General features: G+C 43.8%; 1 protein-coding gene across 1 annotated transcript in view; it reads left to right on the forward strand.

Moving 5' to 3' along the window:
- Positions 1 to 16,997, forward strand: part of LOC138487325 (uncharacterized) — a 2,513,852-nt gene that overhangs the window by 1,410,012 nt on the left and 1,086,843 nt on the right. The gene's annotated exons all lie outside the window — the stretch shown is intronic.

Here is a 16,997-nt window from a genome sequence, read left to right on the forward strand (position 1 = left end):
TCACTGCCTTCTTATGTGTCTTAAATAGCCAACATTTTAAAATAGAATCTATTTCTGCCTTGGTCGCTTCATGTGTGAGTGATGTTGGTCACTTGTGGCTAGTGTGCATTGCTAACTAATCTCTGGTTGCATGTATGAAAAATAAATTGCCACTGAATTGGCAGGATGGATAAATACGTGTCCATGTTTGGTAAAGGTAAGGTGACTAGTACCTAATTCACCATCTCCTTGTAAGTATTTCAAAGTCAGGAGCATTATTAGTAGACCGTTCATCTACCCATCATCATCAGCATGAAATAGAACACATCTGTTTATTTTCGCAAGGTGGATAGCAGGTGCTCTTGTGTTGAAAAGTTGTAGTTGCGTACTCACCATTCTGGTGTCTTAGTCATCATGCCGTCATCAGATGAGTTGGTACAGGGTCTTTAGATTGATCGAGTCCAGTCACCAACAGAGGGAAATGGTTCCTGTGCCACCATATGGAAATGCACTTCCTTAAAGACAGTCATATGAAGGGTGCTTATAATGAGGTGCTAGGTTCAGTTAATAGGTTTTATACAACACACCTCTGGCATTTGCATGGTCTCTGTGGATCTATAAAATGGCAGACTGGATTGGTTATTCATGACTGAGGGAACAGTGCAAGGTTGCTTTGATGCAGTGTTTGTGCATGCAGATTCAAAGTACCCATGCTTCGTGTGCTGTTTGGTTTGTGAAAATGGCACTTAACCTATGTCTATCCAGAAAGCAGCAACACCCAATCCAATAAACAAGGGTGGATGCACTTGGCTGTGATGTACAAGCTGGTTCGAGAGGTGTAGTCCTGATGGTGATAGTGTCTTTTGAAGGTGAATACTGCTATATGGCGTCAATTTGCTGTGAGTCGATTAGTTGATGTGCGTAGTGCATGGTGAATAGTAGAATGTTGAGCGGATTAAAGTGGGCACAGATACTAAAGATTCCATCGGGCATTCAGAGTATCCCAGTAGATTTCTCATTGTCATACCCTCTAGACACAGATATTACAGTGTAAAAATAGTAATAGACCACATACAAGAGCAGACATCACAAACGACCTCACCCAGCAGCAGAACCAACAGTTGATCCCACCAAGGAGCATATATCTGAGGCCAAATGTCAGGTTTTACATCCATGCGATGGGCAACCACCACACTTTACATAACATATTTGAACCTACTTAGGAGCAAGTATCACTTATGACCACCCAAAGGAGCTAATATAGCTTTCACCCCTGGCTTTTACCATCCATTTCAGCCCCTGTGCCAAGGGGTTGAAAGCGATTCGCACCCCGGGATTTACCGGATATAGATGAATGTGCTTTGTTTTCAATGGGACAATCAGCTCAGTCAAAGTCCATCTCCCGTCAGAGAAAAAAAAATGAAAAAAATGTCCGCTGCCATTAAAATGGAAAAGGGACCTAGGTACCCCTTCGGATGACGGCGGTCATACAAAACATGTTTCAAAATGGCCGCTATCATTCAAAAAGGGACCCGGTCACTTTTCAATTTTATTTTGCGGGTACACCCTGGAAAGTCAGATTGTGGTTTGTCAATCTGTCTTTCACGGGTGCGAATATCACATACGTCCTGACCTGAAATTAAATATCACATATGACCATTGCCAGGAGGAAATAACACATATGGCCCCATCTACAAACAAATCACACATATCATAGGCTGAGTGGATTGCTCAGAGGCATTATGCTCACCTTTGAAAAAGACAATGCTATGCAGCATGAGTTTGAGGAAGATATATTACACATAGCAAATCAAAAGAGGTGATGGCTGGAAGGCTTACATTTAATATTAACCTCTGCCATTGCTCTGGATAACCCTCCAGACCATCGTTCTTGGCATGCCAAGCCATTACAAAAGGGGAACAACCATATGCAAATCAGGTGTGGTCCCACCACAAAGGGGCAATCCAGCACGTGCTGCTTGGTCCCATCCCTTCTGCACGAGACTACAAGCACCCCAAATGTGTTTCAGCCTCGCTGGGCCTCATCACTGAGCAGTAGCTTGAGTCCATAGGCCCAGCAAGCATGGGACTCACGTCTGGGCATACCCGTCCCACTCAGGGTGACTACAACAAAACAAAAATGGTTCTGGCTAGAAGGTTTAGAATTAATCTTAACCTCTGCCATTGCTCTAGAGGCATTGCTCTGGGCAACCCTCCAGACCAACAGTCTTTGCCTGCGAAGCCATTACAAAACGGGGAAAAACATATGCAAATCAGGCTTGGTCCCACCACAAAAGGGGCAGTCTAGTCTGAACTGCTTGGTCACATCCCTTCTGCACAAGACCACAAGCATCTCCAGACATGTTTCAGCCTTGTTGGGTCTCATCAGTGAGGAGTAGCTTGGGTCTCTCAGCCCATAACCTTTTGTTTTGCTATATTACTCATAGCTCCAGCTAGGAGCAAATATCACATATGACAACGGCCTGAAGCAGGATGGTTCAAGTGCTTGAGAAGTCCAGGGTGTTTCAGAGGCATGACTCTAATACTTTGAGGACCCTGCCTACATGCTTGTACCACCCTGAACTTTTCCTGGAATAATATTATGGTGCTGCAGGATTTGAAGTTCTAGGTGTGTATACAGTGGCTGGTTGGGGGCATGTTGTGAAAGTATTTGAGATTATTCCCCACATGGTTTGTGTGTGGTGCAATGATACTCGATTCCACAAGGATTCAATGGGGTGCTTTCTTGATGGGTGTGGCATGGCCATTTTTTCAGGGCGATTTAAAGTCAAAGTGCTTGGGTGCTTGGGTCTGGATCATTTAGAGTTTCTGTAATTTCTTTCTGGGAGTGGCAGAGTAGACAATGTTTAAGGAATCCAGGAGGGGCAGCCCGCCCACCCGAGCTCTCTATTCATTCATTTGATTGGAGCAGTCTGAAAAATTCCAGAGCATCATAAATTGAAGAATGTGTGGTCTTCATGAGTGCATTTATGCATAGGGAAAATGAGAGGTCAAAGCCCTACGTGATGCCTAGGTTCTTTATGCTCTGTTCCGGTGATGAGCCTGTTGCAAGGATTTCTGCATATTTGAAAGATATGCACTTCCTGTATGTGTGATGTGCCCCTAGGCAGCAGAATCTAAAGCACCAGATACCATGTTCTTCTCTCTCTCACTCCCATGCCCTCATAATGAACCCATCGAAATTGCTCTCTCACGCATTGCCTGCCTGATCACAGTCAGCATTTTATTTGTGAATAATCAATATCCCTGGTCATTTGCAGCTGAAATGCTAGTTACTTGGGGGCAACAATCCAATAAACATTTTTTCTTAGACACCCATTGGTTCATTTATATGATTACAATGTTGTGGCTGACTTAAAAAAACTCCTCCAGGCGTCGCCATGGAAATCCATCTTTGTCATATTCTAATACGTTCAATTAATGAAGAAGGGGCTGCGCGTATTGAGATTATGTCAGCAAGTGCTTCATGTCCTAATTCAATTTGCATTGCAACTGCAGATGGAACAGATATTACAAGCTTAATGAATGTTTCGCCCCGTCACTTCAAGTTCATGTGTAAAGGTATGGCTTGCTACTTCGGCAGGCCAGTTAGATAACTGTCTGCTACTGAGATGCGTGTGCAACCTGCAGACACAGGTTCTAATCCCAGCACTGTTGCAAAAAGACCTTTATCATTCTGGTGTCAATATCATTCAGCAAATGGGCCTAATTAAATGTTTATTCATTAATCTTTAGCAAATATACTTTTTATTGGTTAAAAACGTGTGGGAACGTTTAGGTCCGGTCCTCATGTGGTAATGTTAGCCTCATTCTGTTATAAACAGCAAGCCAGAGAGACAGATATAGACAAACAAGCTGGCAGGCAGGCACACGCTATACCCACATCTATCAATCTCTCCACTATTGCTCAAACCCCCTCCAATAAAAATTATTTGTTTGACACCAGAGGGACAGGGTGTGTTGCAAAAGGGATGCATTAAAATTCGACATAGATACACAGTTTGCTTTCAAATAAATATCACTAGATTAATAATAAGACTACCACAAAAGAAAACAGTCCGTTGTTTTAGTTTTATATGGCTATTATCCCTTAGGGAAAAATCAATATAATTCTGAGGAATGAATGCAAACATTAAATGGGGTGGAAGATGGGTTGGCCAAGATACCTGGGTACCACAGCTGCTATGTGTTGTTGGATCCCCTGGATATCGTAAGGAGTATCCCCTGCCCCACCCAAATATGCCCAGGGTGCTTGACATGACCTTGGGACACAATATCGTCCAAGCATGAGTAAACACACCTATTTACTGCTCTGTGGCCCCATTGCACTCAGAATGCACACTGGGGAATAGTCACGGGTCCCCAACCTCCTGTGAGACATGACGGCAGAAGAGTGCTTAATAAAGAGGAGACCGTATCCGGGCCTGTCATAAATAGCACATACATCACTCAGAGTCTCAAGGACAGTTCAAGGGTTTTTATTGATTTATTGGTGGGCCTTGACCCGACCAACTCTCTCTCGGCTTCCCTGGAATTCACGCCCTAACTCAGATGCCTGTAACTCCAGTTTGGTACTATTAAACGCTAACCACTACTATCTAAGTTCTTGAGCTAACAATGGTATCCCGACGTGCAGGATCACTCACTCCCGCAGAGAATTCCTACCTTTCCCTACTCTCGCCACAGGTTAGTTCTCTAGTGGGAGTGAGAATAGTGCCTCCGTTTGCCCTGTAGGACTCATTGGGCCGGCGCCTGACTTCCCGTAACACCGGGGGATTACAACCCTGGCGGTCCGGGAAGTCAGGCCCTGGCAATTTGTAAGTCCACATTCAATGGGAATGGGGACAACGGAAGCACCAGCACCATTGTTAACAGTGATGGTGCTTCCGTGACGGTTTGCCTATCATGGACACTGTGCCTGGCAGGGTCAGCCCGGTCGGGCACAGTCGCTCCGGCAGGCAAACCCGTAGTGTGTCGGTCTAGAAATAACAGTGCGGGTAGGCTTACCAGCCTCATTGTATCCGGACCGGCACACTTGTAATGAGGCCCATTGATTCTGCTTAAACTCACTCATACCTTTCCCTTCTACTCTATCTGCTTCTTCTCCCATCTCTCCTCCACACTGGTCTCCTTTCCCACAGATGTTTCACCCCTCATGTCACCTGCCTCCCCATTAAATGTTATCTCTCTCCTCGCCTTGTACTTACCGCTACCACTCCTCCTACACTATTACTACTCCCCTCTACTACTATTCCTCTTACTACCACTACTTCTCTCCTCTGACCATTACTACTTCCATCCAACCACTAATACTGACCTCCAACCAATGCTACTCCCCCTCAACCACCAGCACAGTCCTCCAACTACTACTACTCTCCTCCCACCACTAGTACTCAAGCACCCTGCTTTTACCCAGTAACAACTTTCTCACAGTCGCTTCTTAATCTGTATCGTTACACATTTATCTCACACACACACACACACTCAAACTGTAGAACCACTATCACTCCTGAATTAATACCTTGCTTTTTGCAACAATCTCTTCCACAATCCTCTGATCCCTTCTTCCTACGTTTGGTCTTTTGGCCGTCTCCCACCTCCACACATGACCTCACCCCGTAGACCCACAAGTTCCTGTTTCCTTTAAAAAAGGGCTTGGACCCCGCCCGCTAGTTGCAAAGGCCTTTGTCTTACAATGGCAGCGTATCATTTCTCTTGTAAGTGTTATTTTCCTGGGGGGAACAAGACCCCAATGCTGTTAACAAATCCCTGGATTGTCCCTGGTCATTTAGCAGAGTTTTGCAGGAGCCTCCACCGGTATCTCCAACCAGGACTGTGCCCCCTCTGTGATTGCCACGCCTGCTCATGGCTTCTCTCTGTGGCTCTTGCTCTCTTTCTGGCTCTCAGGGTGGCTCTTTTATTATTATTATTTTTTTTATTGGTGTTAAAGGCTGTTCTTACCCAACCTACCAAACCTTACACATAAGATGAAAAACGCAAATTACATAACTATGTAAAAAATCATCATATAAATTTCACATAAACAATCAATTTCATTCCTTATTAGAAAGAACATATCCAAGTAACAAAAAGAAGACATATAAAAAATACTTCAATCAAATAAATATACTAAAAGAGAAAGCAATTACATTTCTCAGACCCAAGGGAAAAGAGAAATGTTTCCTTGCAATTAACCTAGGAACATCATGGAGTACTTCAAATCACCACCTTAGTTTTCCTGTGCCCGCCTCATGCAGCATTGTAATTACTGCTATGGTGACAACTGTTTCTTCCCCACTTGATATTCGAGTGAAAAAGCTTTCAGCATCCAACACAGCCAAATAATGTATGAATTTGCCCTACAGGAATGTCTGCTGTTATTTTAAAGCCTGACAATCCATAAGAATGTATTCCCTGGTCTGTACTATATTTGAATCCTTGCACAAATCACAAGCCGTCGTCCCACCAACCTCTTTTGATCGGATCTGACAAATCTCACCTGTGTGCAATAGATTCAATCTGTAGCGCAGAAATTGGGATGACCAATAACCATTTGCTATTTTTTTTTAAATATTGTGGGAGTAGTCCCATAGGTTTGCCCAATGGTGACAAGCTATTGTATAACCTGTAGTCCCTCATGTACTATGGTTATTATCCAATCGTTCCTAAATAGGAATTTCTTTACCTCGTTTGGATGATCAACAAGGTCTTCTATGGTCATCTCAATTCTGCTTAAGACTGGGAGACCAGGGCCCCGCATTGTTTCGGGTTGACGTGCAAGTAGCTCAGTAGAATTCTACCTTCTCTCACAGCATGGGTGCTGTTGTGGCTACTCAGTCAGTCTGCTCTTCTGGCCTTGTGGTGGATCAGCAACAAACAGAGAATGTCTGGCGAGCATTGGAGGATGGAGGCATGGTTCTTCCCACATTGTTTTGCCTCAAGGAAATGACAACCCTATTGTTAAATTCTATTTTCTCTTAGGTGGCCAACCTTTTCAAAATGAATTCCCTAATTGCTCCTCTATTTATCCCAGTCAGATTTTTGACATTAGTTATTTTGTATTTGAAAAATCAAGAACACAACTGTTGCTTTAAATGATCATTTATATTTATTTGAATAAATGGGTACTATATTTTCTGATAAATAGGTTTCGTTAAGTAGTGTTTGTGCACTTAAGAATATGGTGAACATAGATGAGTAAGAAATGTAAAATGGGGGAAATATTAATGACGTATGTCACAGATGGCTCAAGAACTACTCCAAGCCCCTGGGACAGTTCAAGGGTTTTTATTGTAATTTTAGGCAGGGCTCTAGGGCTGTCCATCTCTTTCTCATCCATACGCACTAAATTCATCCAAGCGTTCGTAGACGCTAGGTTAGGATATACAGAAAGTTTCCCCCTTCTCCCTACTGTATGGTTTCTGTCTTATACTTGAAGGGAAAACCTAGAGGCCAATGCCTTATCTGCTTACCCTCCTTCTGGGGCTTCTTAACTGACCCTACACTATCCAGTGGTTAGTCGACTAAAACGGATAGTGGATTGCACCTCCCGGACACTCTTCCTCATTCATTCTTCTTCCTGTCATGCCCATGTACTCCTCTCTCTTCCTCTCTGTCTGATGTTCTCCTCTCACTACTCTCTATTTCCAACTTCACCCTCTTTCACTTCTCCTATTCCCTGTGTCTTTCTCCTCTGTGCCTGCAAGGCTTTTCTCTCTCTACCCCCTACCTCCATCATCCATTTACAACTCCCTCCTCTACCGTACTATTCCCTCTTCCACACTACTCCATCCTCCACACTACTGCCCCCTCCTCCACAGTACTGCTCCCTCCTACACATCAATAGTCCCTCTTCCCCACTGCTGCTCCCTCCTCCACACTTCTGATACTACTCGACTCCACCTACTGCTCAAACACCCTCCTTTCACTCATACAAGCACTTCACATTCACTTCCTAAACTTCCTCTCCTGAACACACTTGCCACTCCTTCATGCACACTCACAACACAATACCACTTGCACTCACTTACAATACCTCACTCACTCCAAAAATCACCTCCATACTCTGCTCCCTCAGGCGTCCTCCTGCTGGCCTCTTGGTCTACCACCTCCTCCTCCTTTCACCTCTCCCAAACAACACACAACGTCCTGTTTCCAGGGGTCTGTTTTAACCCCCTCCCTATGCTCTTGTGAGTTGTCTGGCCCTGCCCAATCTGGCCTTGTTTTTCCTGACCAGGAGGTGTTCCACACAGAAAAGTTAATAAACAGCATTTTAAGGCCCACTCCTTTTCCCTGCGCAGAGCCGCCGTGGAATGTTGATGGCAATCCGGGTCATGCAATGTCCACGTTTGCATAGGGAAGCCTGGGCCGCACCTCCCCCGAGGTGAGTACAGTCTGGTTGTGGGTCTGTGACCCTAGTTTGAGTCTGAGATGTCTTAAGGAGTCTATAACAGCCCTGTTAAAGCTTACGCCAATGCTGGAGAACAGTGCCTGGCATGTCTCTGCAGCATTCACTCTGCTGCCCCTCGCCCTCTCATTTTGTTGCTGGTTCCGGTGCTAGAACATGGGTAGTGTGGACACAGGGGGAATGCTCTCCCTGTGCCGGCTTCTGCCGTTAGCGATGTTGTGAACCCGGATCTGGAAAAAAGGGAGAAAACCTGACGAGCATTTGGTTTAAGGCTGTTGGCACAGACCAATCGTGAGATGATTATTGCAATTACGGACCTTCATTCCTGTTGGAATATAAAAATGGGGAACATTCTGAAATGATTGAAACCTTGTCTGGCTCCTGCTGTGATTTGTGGGCTCAGCGTTAGGTCAGCTAACAGAGATATTTTGCATTTCATAATCTCTTAATGGAATTAGTTGTCGCGTGTCGGCCCAGTCACTCTTGATCACTCTGATTGTGCAGCATTCCATTTCAGAGAGCAATTTCATAGGTACAGCAGGTTTGGCAGCCAAATGATATGACATGTATTATTCTAGTCAATCTGTCCAGAGCCCCTTATCTTGGCCTCTTCAGAAACGGACTCTGTACAAGAGGTTAATGCTCTCTTCTATATTTATGATGTGTCAGTGCCCATGTTTGATGATGCTTCTGCAACTCCATCAATGAGAATGAACTCCAGAATCTTAATCAGAATAGGTGCCATTTAAGATTTTTAGAACAGATATGGCACACGTTAAGAGCTGATCAGTCGTAATATTTTAGTAAGCAGCATGTTTTCTCCGTAGAAAGGTGTGTCTTTCACCTGCCTGTGCCGCCGTTTAAAAAAAAAAAGTGGTTCCAATACTATGTTAGCCGGAAGAAAAATACAACCTGTTGTTTAAAACTAAACAACATGCAGGACAAGGTCTTGCTGAGAGGATATGTGTGTTAGGCTAACTCAACATTTTGCCTGCTCGCTTTCAAGACGGCATGTATCCCTTCCTGAGGCAGCAATAATGCCAGTGATTAAGTATTACAGTGTGTGACATGTGACTATGTGTTAGGTGGACAAACTATGACCAAAAAAGTGATGTGCAGAAACATGTCTGAAGATGCTTATGGTCTCGTGCAGAAGCGATGCGGCCAAACTGTTTGGGCTGGACTTGTCCTTTTGGGGTAGGGCCAAGCCTGATGTGCATATGGTCTTTCCCCTTTTGCAGTGGCTTGGCAGGCGAAGAACGATGGTCTGGAGTGTTGCCCAGAGCAATACCAGAGGTTAAGATGTATTCTAAACCTTCCAGCCATTAGCGCTTTTGTTTTACCATGCGGTAGGCGAACACAGTGAATGCAGAATTTTGCTTTTCTCTATTATGCATCCACAACATGAAGGTTTGGTCAAAAAGAATGCTCTTTGTTACATTCATTTCAATTTCATTTTATACGGTACATTTGGATAACTTTCCATTCACCTGTTCTTCAGAGTTACCTACAAGCAGATGCTAGCGATGTTCAAATGATCATTCTGTGGCACCCTTTAATAGTAATGGGAAAGCTCTTCTTGGCAGAATTGGGGTTGATAATGCCTGTGTGGAGTTAATCAGCCGAAAGGGAGAGAGACCGATCTCTATATGTGTCTGCTTGTCTTGCAAACCACGCGAATGTATGGGAGTATATAGAAAGAAACCGTTTTTTTTCCAGGGCACTGAAGCAAAATACTTGAACCATTTTGCATTGACATAGTGTCCTTTCTATCTCTGTTTTTCAACCCCCATGCAGCATTGCCACAATGGTGTCGTTCATATCACGAGCTTTGGTGAACGCGTCTATAAACTCCATACAATTAAATAATTAAATAAAATAGATGCTTCAATAAAAATGAATACATGCTATGAACATTTGTGGTTTGAAACCTGACACTCAACAAAAGTAACACCGATTGCACATCAGTGATCGTTAATGAAGGACGAACTGGTGGCAATTCCAGACCACGGGTGTAAACTCGTAAATCACGACATGTGAAGACGGGGTATGTTAAACATACCTATGCCTTTCCCAATGTAGTGCACTCATGCATGCTGAAGTCAGCAGCTATTGGTGTTGACACCGTGAATGCAAATAGCAATGTTAAGCGGCATTGGCAAAGTCAACGTTGTTCGCATTCCTCTAGGTATCGGATCGGCATAACAGGCAATGCATTAATGGTGCAACCTTGCCACAAGATGATAACGGCTTGCAAATGGTGTTAGTAGACTGCATTTTATAGCAGTGCAAGCAACAGATGCAAGGATACAATACACCCACTGCTTATAAATCAAGTGGTTGAAGGCACACTTGTTTAAGACATTTTTCATACACCATGGATCTGGTTGACAGCTGCAATTACAACCATTGTCTTTTAGAAGACTGTTTAGAGAAAACAATGGCATCTTCTTAATAGCACACAGCTAAAACAGAGAGATCACAGGTGTGTGTGTTTTGGATGGGAATGGACATGTAGTGGATGAGAATGGGCAAAATGAAAATGTTACATGTATCCCAACAATCACCATCACTCACTTTTATATTTTAATTTCTCTACTGAGTCTGTGCATTTTAGTGTCTTTGACTTATCCAACTCTTCCCATGTCCCTCTCCCATTGGCTCTGTTTCCATGTCACCCCACAGGCAGACCATGATCTGGCTGCCACCTTGGTGCTGTTACAATATGCCTCTGCATGGACAAGGCTCGGCACTTCAAGACCACTAGAGTTGGCCATGGGTGGATAAAAGCCAAACACCTGCATACTCTGTCACAGGCTTGGACTGGCCTATAGGGCAATAGGCCGCTGGGGATACCAAAAACACAGAATGCTGGTGTGGGCCAGTTTTTGTGTTCAAGTGGGCCACTTTTTTGGCCAATTTGGGCCAATTTGATGAGTTTATTCACTCTGCGGCTATTAGTTTTGATTAGTGTTGCTGGATAAACATTCTTTGAAATGCACAATTTGCTTCACACATTATCAAAAAACTCCCCCTTGTTACTATTAAAACAGTGTCACCAAAGGAATCAATAGCCATTTGCAACTGTGGGATACTTTTTCATTGGTGCCCGAGACAAGTGTACGGCCCAGTCCGACCCTGCTTTGTGACCCTTTGACATCCCATCTCTCTCCTATCTTCACTTCCCAAGCCAATAGTTTCAGCTTATAGACTGCACTTACAGTGGCACCTAAAAGCCAAAATTAAAAATTGCTTTTTCAACACTGCCATTATTCCAAGTTTGTGCTGCCATTCCTTGAAATTCTGTCTATGGAGTTTCACATTCTCTTTATACTGGTGCAAGGTTGCTGTGTCGTTAGTGTTGTTTTTGTGACTATGTGACACAGGGCCTACCTTCACACAACTTCTTATTTGTGGGTCTCCCACCATTAATTTGGACCTTCCTGTACTCTTAAGACTGCAATTATAGATGCCCTTCTATCTCCTTGCCTCCAGGTTATTGAAATGTTCATGCATCCACTCCTACCTCACTGCATCAGAATATACATTACTAGCTGTGCATGCAATTGACACATACTAATGTGCATGTGCATATCCATTGTGGTTAGGACACCTTTATCAGACTCTTTACAAAATACCCATTACAATCTCTAATTGTTCCCTTCTAAATGGCCTTCAATCACAATACACAGTCATTACTTCGCTGTAGCAAGCTTCCGTGGATATGTATGATTACCATCCCAATTAAACTAATCCATACCATTTTATGCTCCCATTGTAAATTGTACTGTGCTAAAATGTTGTATTCCCTCCAAGCCACTTTTCAATGACTTTCATAATGTTTTATTATAAATGATAGTGAGATTGGAATAAGGCTTGTTGGTTTTAAGACAGGGCATTTGAGAGAAATGTAGTTATAGCTCCCAGGGTAGAGTGAGATCACAGACCAAAGACAGTCACCTCCTGACTTCTTTCACTGATTGACTGTTTTGCCCTTATGATTCTGGTGCTATCTCAGCCACTATATCAATGTACCTACTGCACGTGAAACTTCTTCAGAGAGCAGTGGTAACATCTGTTTGGTGATCAATTGTTCTACTCATTGTTACTGGCTCCTGCATCAATCACTTTTGGGGTCTCAAATTATAAAGATGTACCAAGCACCAGATAACTCAGGCAGGCCACATCATGGTAATTGACTACAAAGCAAAAGTTCTCTTGGGTACTAAATGATAAATTAAAAACAAACCATTTAGGGGGAAAACCCCGGCCGACTACCTCTGAGAGTACCCCTGGATGGGAAACCGTTAGTACCGCTTGGTGGGAAAACGCAAGTACCTCGAGGTGGGAAAGGAACCGGAAGGGATCACTCGATACTGGAAGATCTGTTCATTCCTGACAAGATTGTTACGGTGCTGATGAAGGGCTCTTCTGCCGCAGATGAATACCAAACTGGCAAGATTAGCTTCAAAGAGGTATGATCCTCCAGGGTCGATTCAGTAAGGACTGAAACCCCTGTTGCTGCATTGGTATCCAATTTGGTGACAGCAGAAAAAATATCAAAATCATCGGTACTCAAGAAAACCAATAAGGTCCCTCATAGAAGGGACAAGGCTTATTCTCGGTCGGCACCATGCTCGGTACCGGCTTCTCCCAAAAGATACAAGAAAAAGAAGGCTCAAAGTAGAAATATAAAAAGAATGCCTCGATACTGAGGGTTCAAACTGTACCATTAGCTCTGATTTCTGATTCAGAAGAGGTCGATGAAATGAAATATTTTACAGTACCTCCAGAGGAACTGCTTGGTACTACAGTGAGATGCAATATCCAGGAGATGTGGCCTCCGTTTTATCCTTCGGCCCGGGAAATATCATCTGAATCTGCACAAATGACACCTCAATTAGTGTTGACAAATATACAGGTCCCCAAACCTATGGTATTTAATATTTATAATTCCACGAACCATTCAGGCTCTGTGCAATTGTCAGATAGGATATATTCTTTAACGTCCCCTATGAGGATGGAGGAAGACCAAAGAGAATCTTCTGAAATGGCAAACGACATTACTGCAATGGTACTGGAGACCATGCTATTGGAGCCTTTTGTAGAGGATTTAGCCCTACGAATTAAAGAAAAGATGGGACCTCCAGAGGCTCCACCAAATACCTATGTCAGATCCCGCTAATACTGATGAAAGGGGATCCATTCTTCCAAATAGAAAACAAAAGATGTCCATTGATGTTGAGACTGATTCAAAAGTAGAACATCCGTCTATTTCACCTTCCAAGTTATTTCATGAGATCCTTTCAAAGGGCATACAAGCGCTTGAGATTGTTCTGACGGACAAACCGGAGGCATCAACTGTATTTGGACAATTGCCTACAAAACACACTAAGTCAATATTACCAATGAAGTCATCATTGATGTAGCAGGCACTCAGTCACTGGGAAAAACCTAATTCAGACTAACACGTTTCAAAAGCATTGGACTCTGTTCTGATGGGAAACCTACCCGCTCAGTCTTCTGTGGTTTTGGATCTAAAGGCAATGTCCCAGTAACATCTCCAGCATCAGTGCTGGACAAGAATACTAAACCATGGGAAACGCAGGGGAAGAAATCCCACGTGAATGCACCCTTACAGCTAAGGCAGATGAATGCAGCCACGGCACTATGAGGCCTTAACATACTTAATTGGGAAAACCTAGATTGGTTTTCAGAATTTCTCTCGCTGGAAGCGGCTGATGAGGTTGCCTTCTGGGTTTCAGAAGGAGGAGGGGCTGCCCTACAGCAACTGCAAGTGAGAAAGTACTTGATAGATACCACAGCAAGAGCTATGGTGGGAGCAGCCTGCAAGCACAGACATGCTTTGTTATTGGCTCCAACACTTCACCAAGATATAAAAGAAAGGTGTTGGATTTATCTTTTGATGGTACATTTTTCCTTGATCCATCGACAGATGCAATATTGCAAAAATGTAAGGCCAGCTTAACTGCAAGAACATCTTTGACATCTATCTCATTTAGGAAACCTTATCATTAAAAATGTAGATCTTTTGAATACTGCACAACAACTAATAGTAGCGCAACCTCCTCCACAGCTAAGCCTTACTATTCTTCTTTGAAATAAAGTGGTACCTCCTGAAGGTAAAAGCTTGGGTTAGACATTCAACTACCATGGCACAGGATATCAAGAAGTCTATTTCACTTCCAACCGGGGATGTACGAGTAATCATTTCCAATATAAATCAACAAACATATATCCCTGGTAGCAGGAAGGACTGTGAAATTCCCACATCAGTGGGAAAATATCACGCAAGAGGATCGGGTCTTCAATATCACCCATCTAGGCTACTCTCTGGCCCTTCCCGCTACACTACCATGTTCATTGCCAAAACTCCCAAAATCATCTATGGAGCTTCTCAGAGAGATTAAAAAACTTATCTCTTCGGGAGCAATAGAATTCTAGAAAAAGAGATAGGATAGGAATTCTACTTCCGATTTTTTATAAAATCCAAAAAAGAATGGCAGAATACGGCCAATATTAGAGTGAAGATATAATATTTCAGATCTGAACCAATTCATTATAGTGAAGATATTTTGTATGGTAATGGTGCCTCAGATTCTGCCGGCTCTCCAACACGACGACTGGATGGCTTTGCTTGATCCCAAAGAACAAGCAGCGTTCTAGCTTAACCACAATCTGGATAGAGTGGGATTCCAGCCTAAGCTCCTTCTGCTTCCTGTCGTATTTCATGAGTAGGTCCCTATCTCTGTAGTTGAGCACCCGCATTATTTTCCAGTGTGGATGGTCACCGGGCTTGGGCTTAGCTGCTAGTGTGCGTTGTGCTCTTTCTATTATAAAATGCAGAGAGAGTGTCAGGTTTCCTATCAATTTCCAAAGTAGGTCCTCCACTGCCTGCTCCATATTACCACTCAGTGTATCCTCAGGGACCCCAACTATGCGGATATTGTTCTTAAGTGATTGCGATATCCTTAACCAGTGTGCTTACTGTGGTTTGCAGGCTTTGTATGGTATTTTACGCAGTGCCAATTCTTCCCTCCGACTCATTTATCCTCAGTGTTTCCCTCTTCAATTGGGTGTGAATGGTGGATACATTGACTGTGCTACCATCCAGCTTGCAATTAACTTAATCAAACCTCTTCTGCATTGTGTTCAGTACCTGCTGCATGTTTCTGGAGACAGCGGGGGGGGGGGTGAGGAAGATGTGCTTTAGCATAGCGATCTATGCTGACCCTCTTTTCACCTGCCCCCTTGGTCATTCTGTCTTACCACTCTTTACTATATGTCAATGGTCAGATGATTGGGCCGACACCGTCAGCAATAGAAACCCCACCAGCTGAGCCTATTGGCAACTGCAATATTCACAAGCCCAGGGCCTCACTGCCAATAACCATGTGTACTTCCCGGGGACTCTCAATTCAGGCTCCTTCCGATCTCCCATATGGTTCAGAAAGGAGACAAGCCGTGGAGCGGGTAATCGGGGCTGACGCCCTGGTCCGACAACGCGGGCCTCCAACATAGCTCAGCCCCGCCGACCATCCATCAACACTGAGGGTCTGGTGCACACACAGCTTCCATTACCAGCAACTCGCTGCTCCCTCGTCAGATCCCTCATGGCTTTGAGGCACACCAGTCTACGGGCACCTTCCACCACCAGCTGGGGAAACAATTTTATATCGTGATGCAGAGCTATGGGACCACAGTGCTTCCGTTGCACGAAGCACAAACGGAAGCTGCCATTGTGCGCAGCTGCTCCACAGCACCCCCCACAATAATTGCTTTATATGGTTAATATTGTGCCTAATATGTCAGGTTCAGCCCCTTCAGAGCACTTTGATTGGCTAACAATAACCTTAAACTCAATGTGTCCTTTATATATCTCTAAAATGAAGAGGGTTATTTCAGATTTAACTCAAAGCAAATGAAATCTATATATTGCTGAAGTTAATCTACTTTTTAATTGTCACATCCGCATTAAATAACATACTGGCCGCTCACATGTTCACAGTTTGTTTGTTTGTTTATTCATTTGTAATGCACTCCAGACCCGAGGGTATCAGGGCCCGAAAGTTGCAGGAAGGTTCTCAGCATGGTGACACAGATAGATAAATTAACGATACAGGTACATACATGCACAGAATAGTCACAGGAAAACAGTAGACAATGAAGTTATACATTATGTTGCTGTCCACTTGAAGGTGTTTTACAGCTGGTGGACACTCGGCTGGGGTTAGATATCGGAAGATTTGAACCAGATGGCGCACTTAGGTCTGAAGTTCTGATATGGCTGATCTTCACAGATTGCAGTGGGCATGGAGTTCCAGAGCTGAGCTGCTTTAGTGGGGAAGCTGTTGCCACCTACCTTAGAAAGTTTGAATCTAGGGACAAGGAGGGAGTTACTATGGGCTAGTCTGGAGGGTCTGATGGAGGTCCTTTCAGCGAGATAGCTGAGGGCAGCGTTGTTCAGGGATTTGTGAGTGAGTGACACAGTTTTCAGTTTAATTTTGTCATGTGTGGAGAGCCAATTGTTTTGCTGCCTGATCTCAGAGATATGGTTTCTGCTAGCCAC

The sequence above is a fragment of the Ambystoma mexicanum genome, chromosome 9 (genome assembly GCF_040938575.1).
Source record: "Ambystoma mexicanum isolate Mex_15411 chromosome 9, UKY_AmexF1_1, whole genome shotgun sequence".
Lineage (NCBI taxonomy): Eukaryota > Metazoa > Chordata > Amphibia > Caudata > Ambystomatidae > Ambystoma > Ambystoma mexicanum.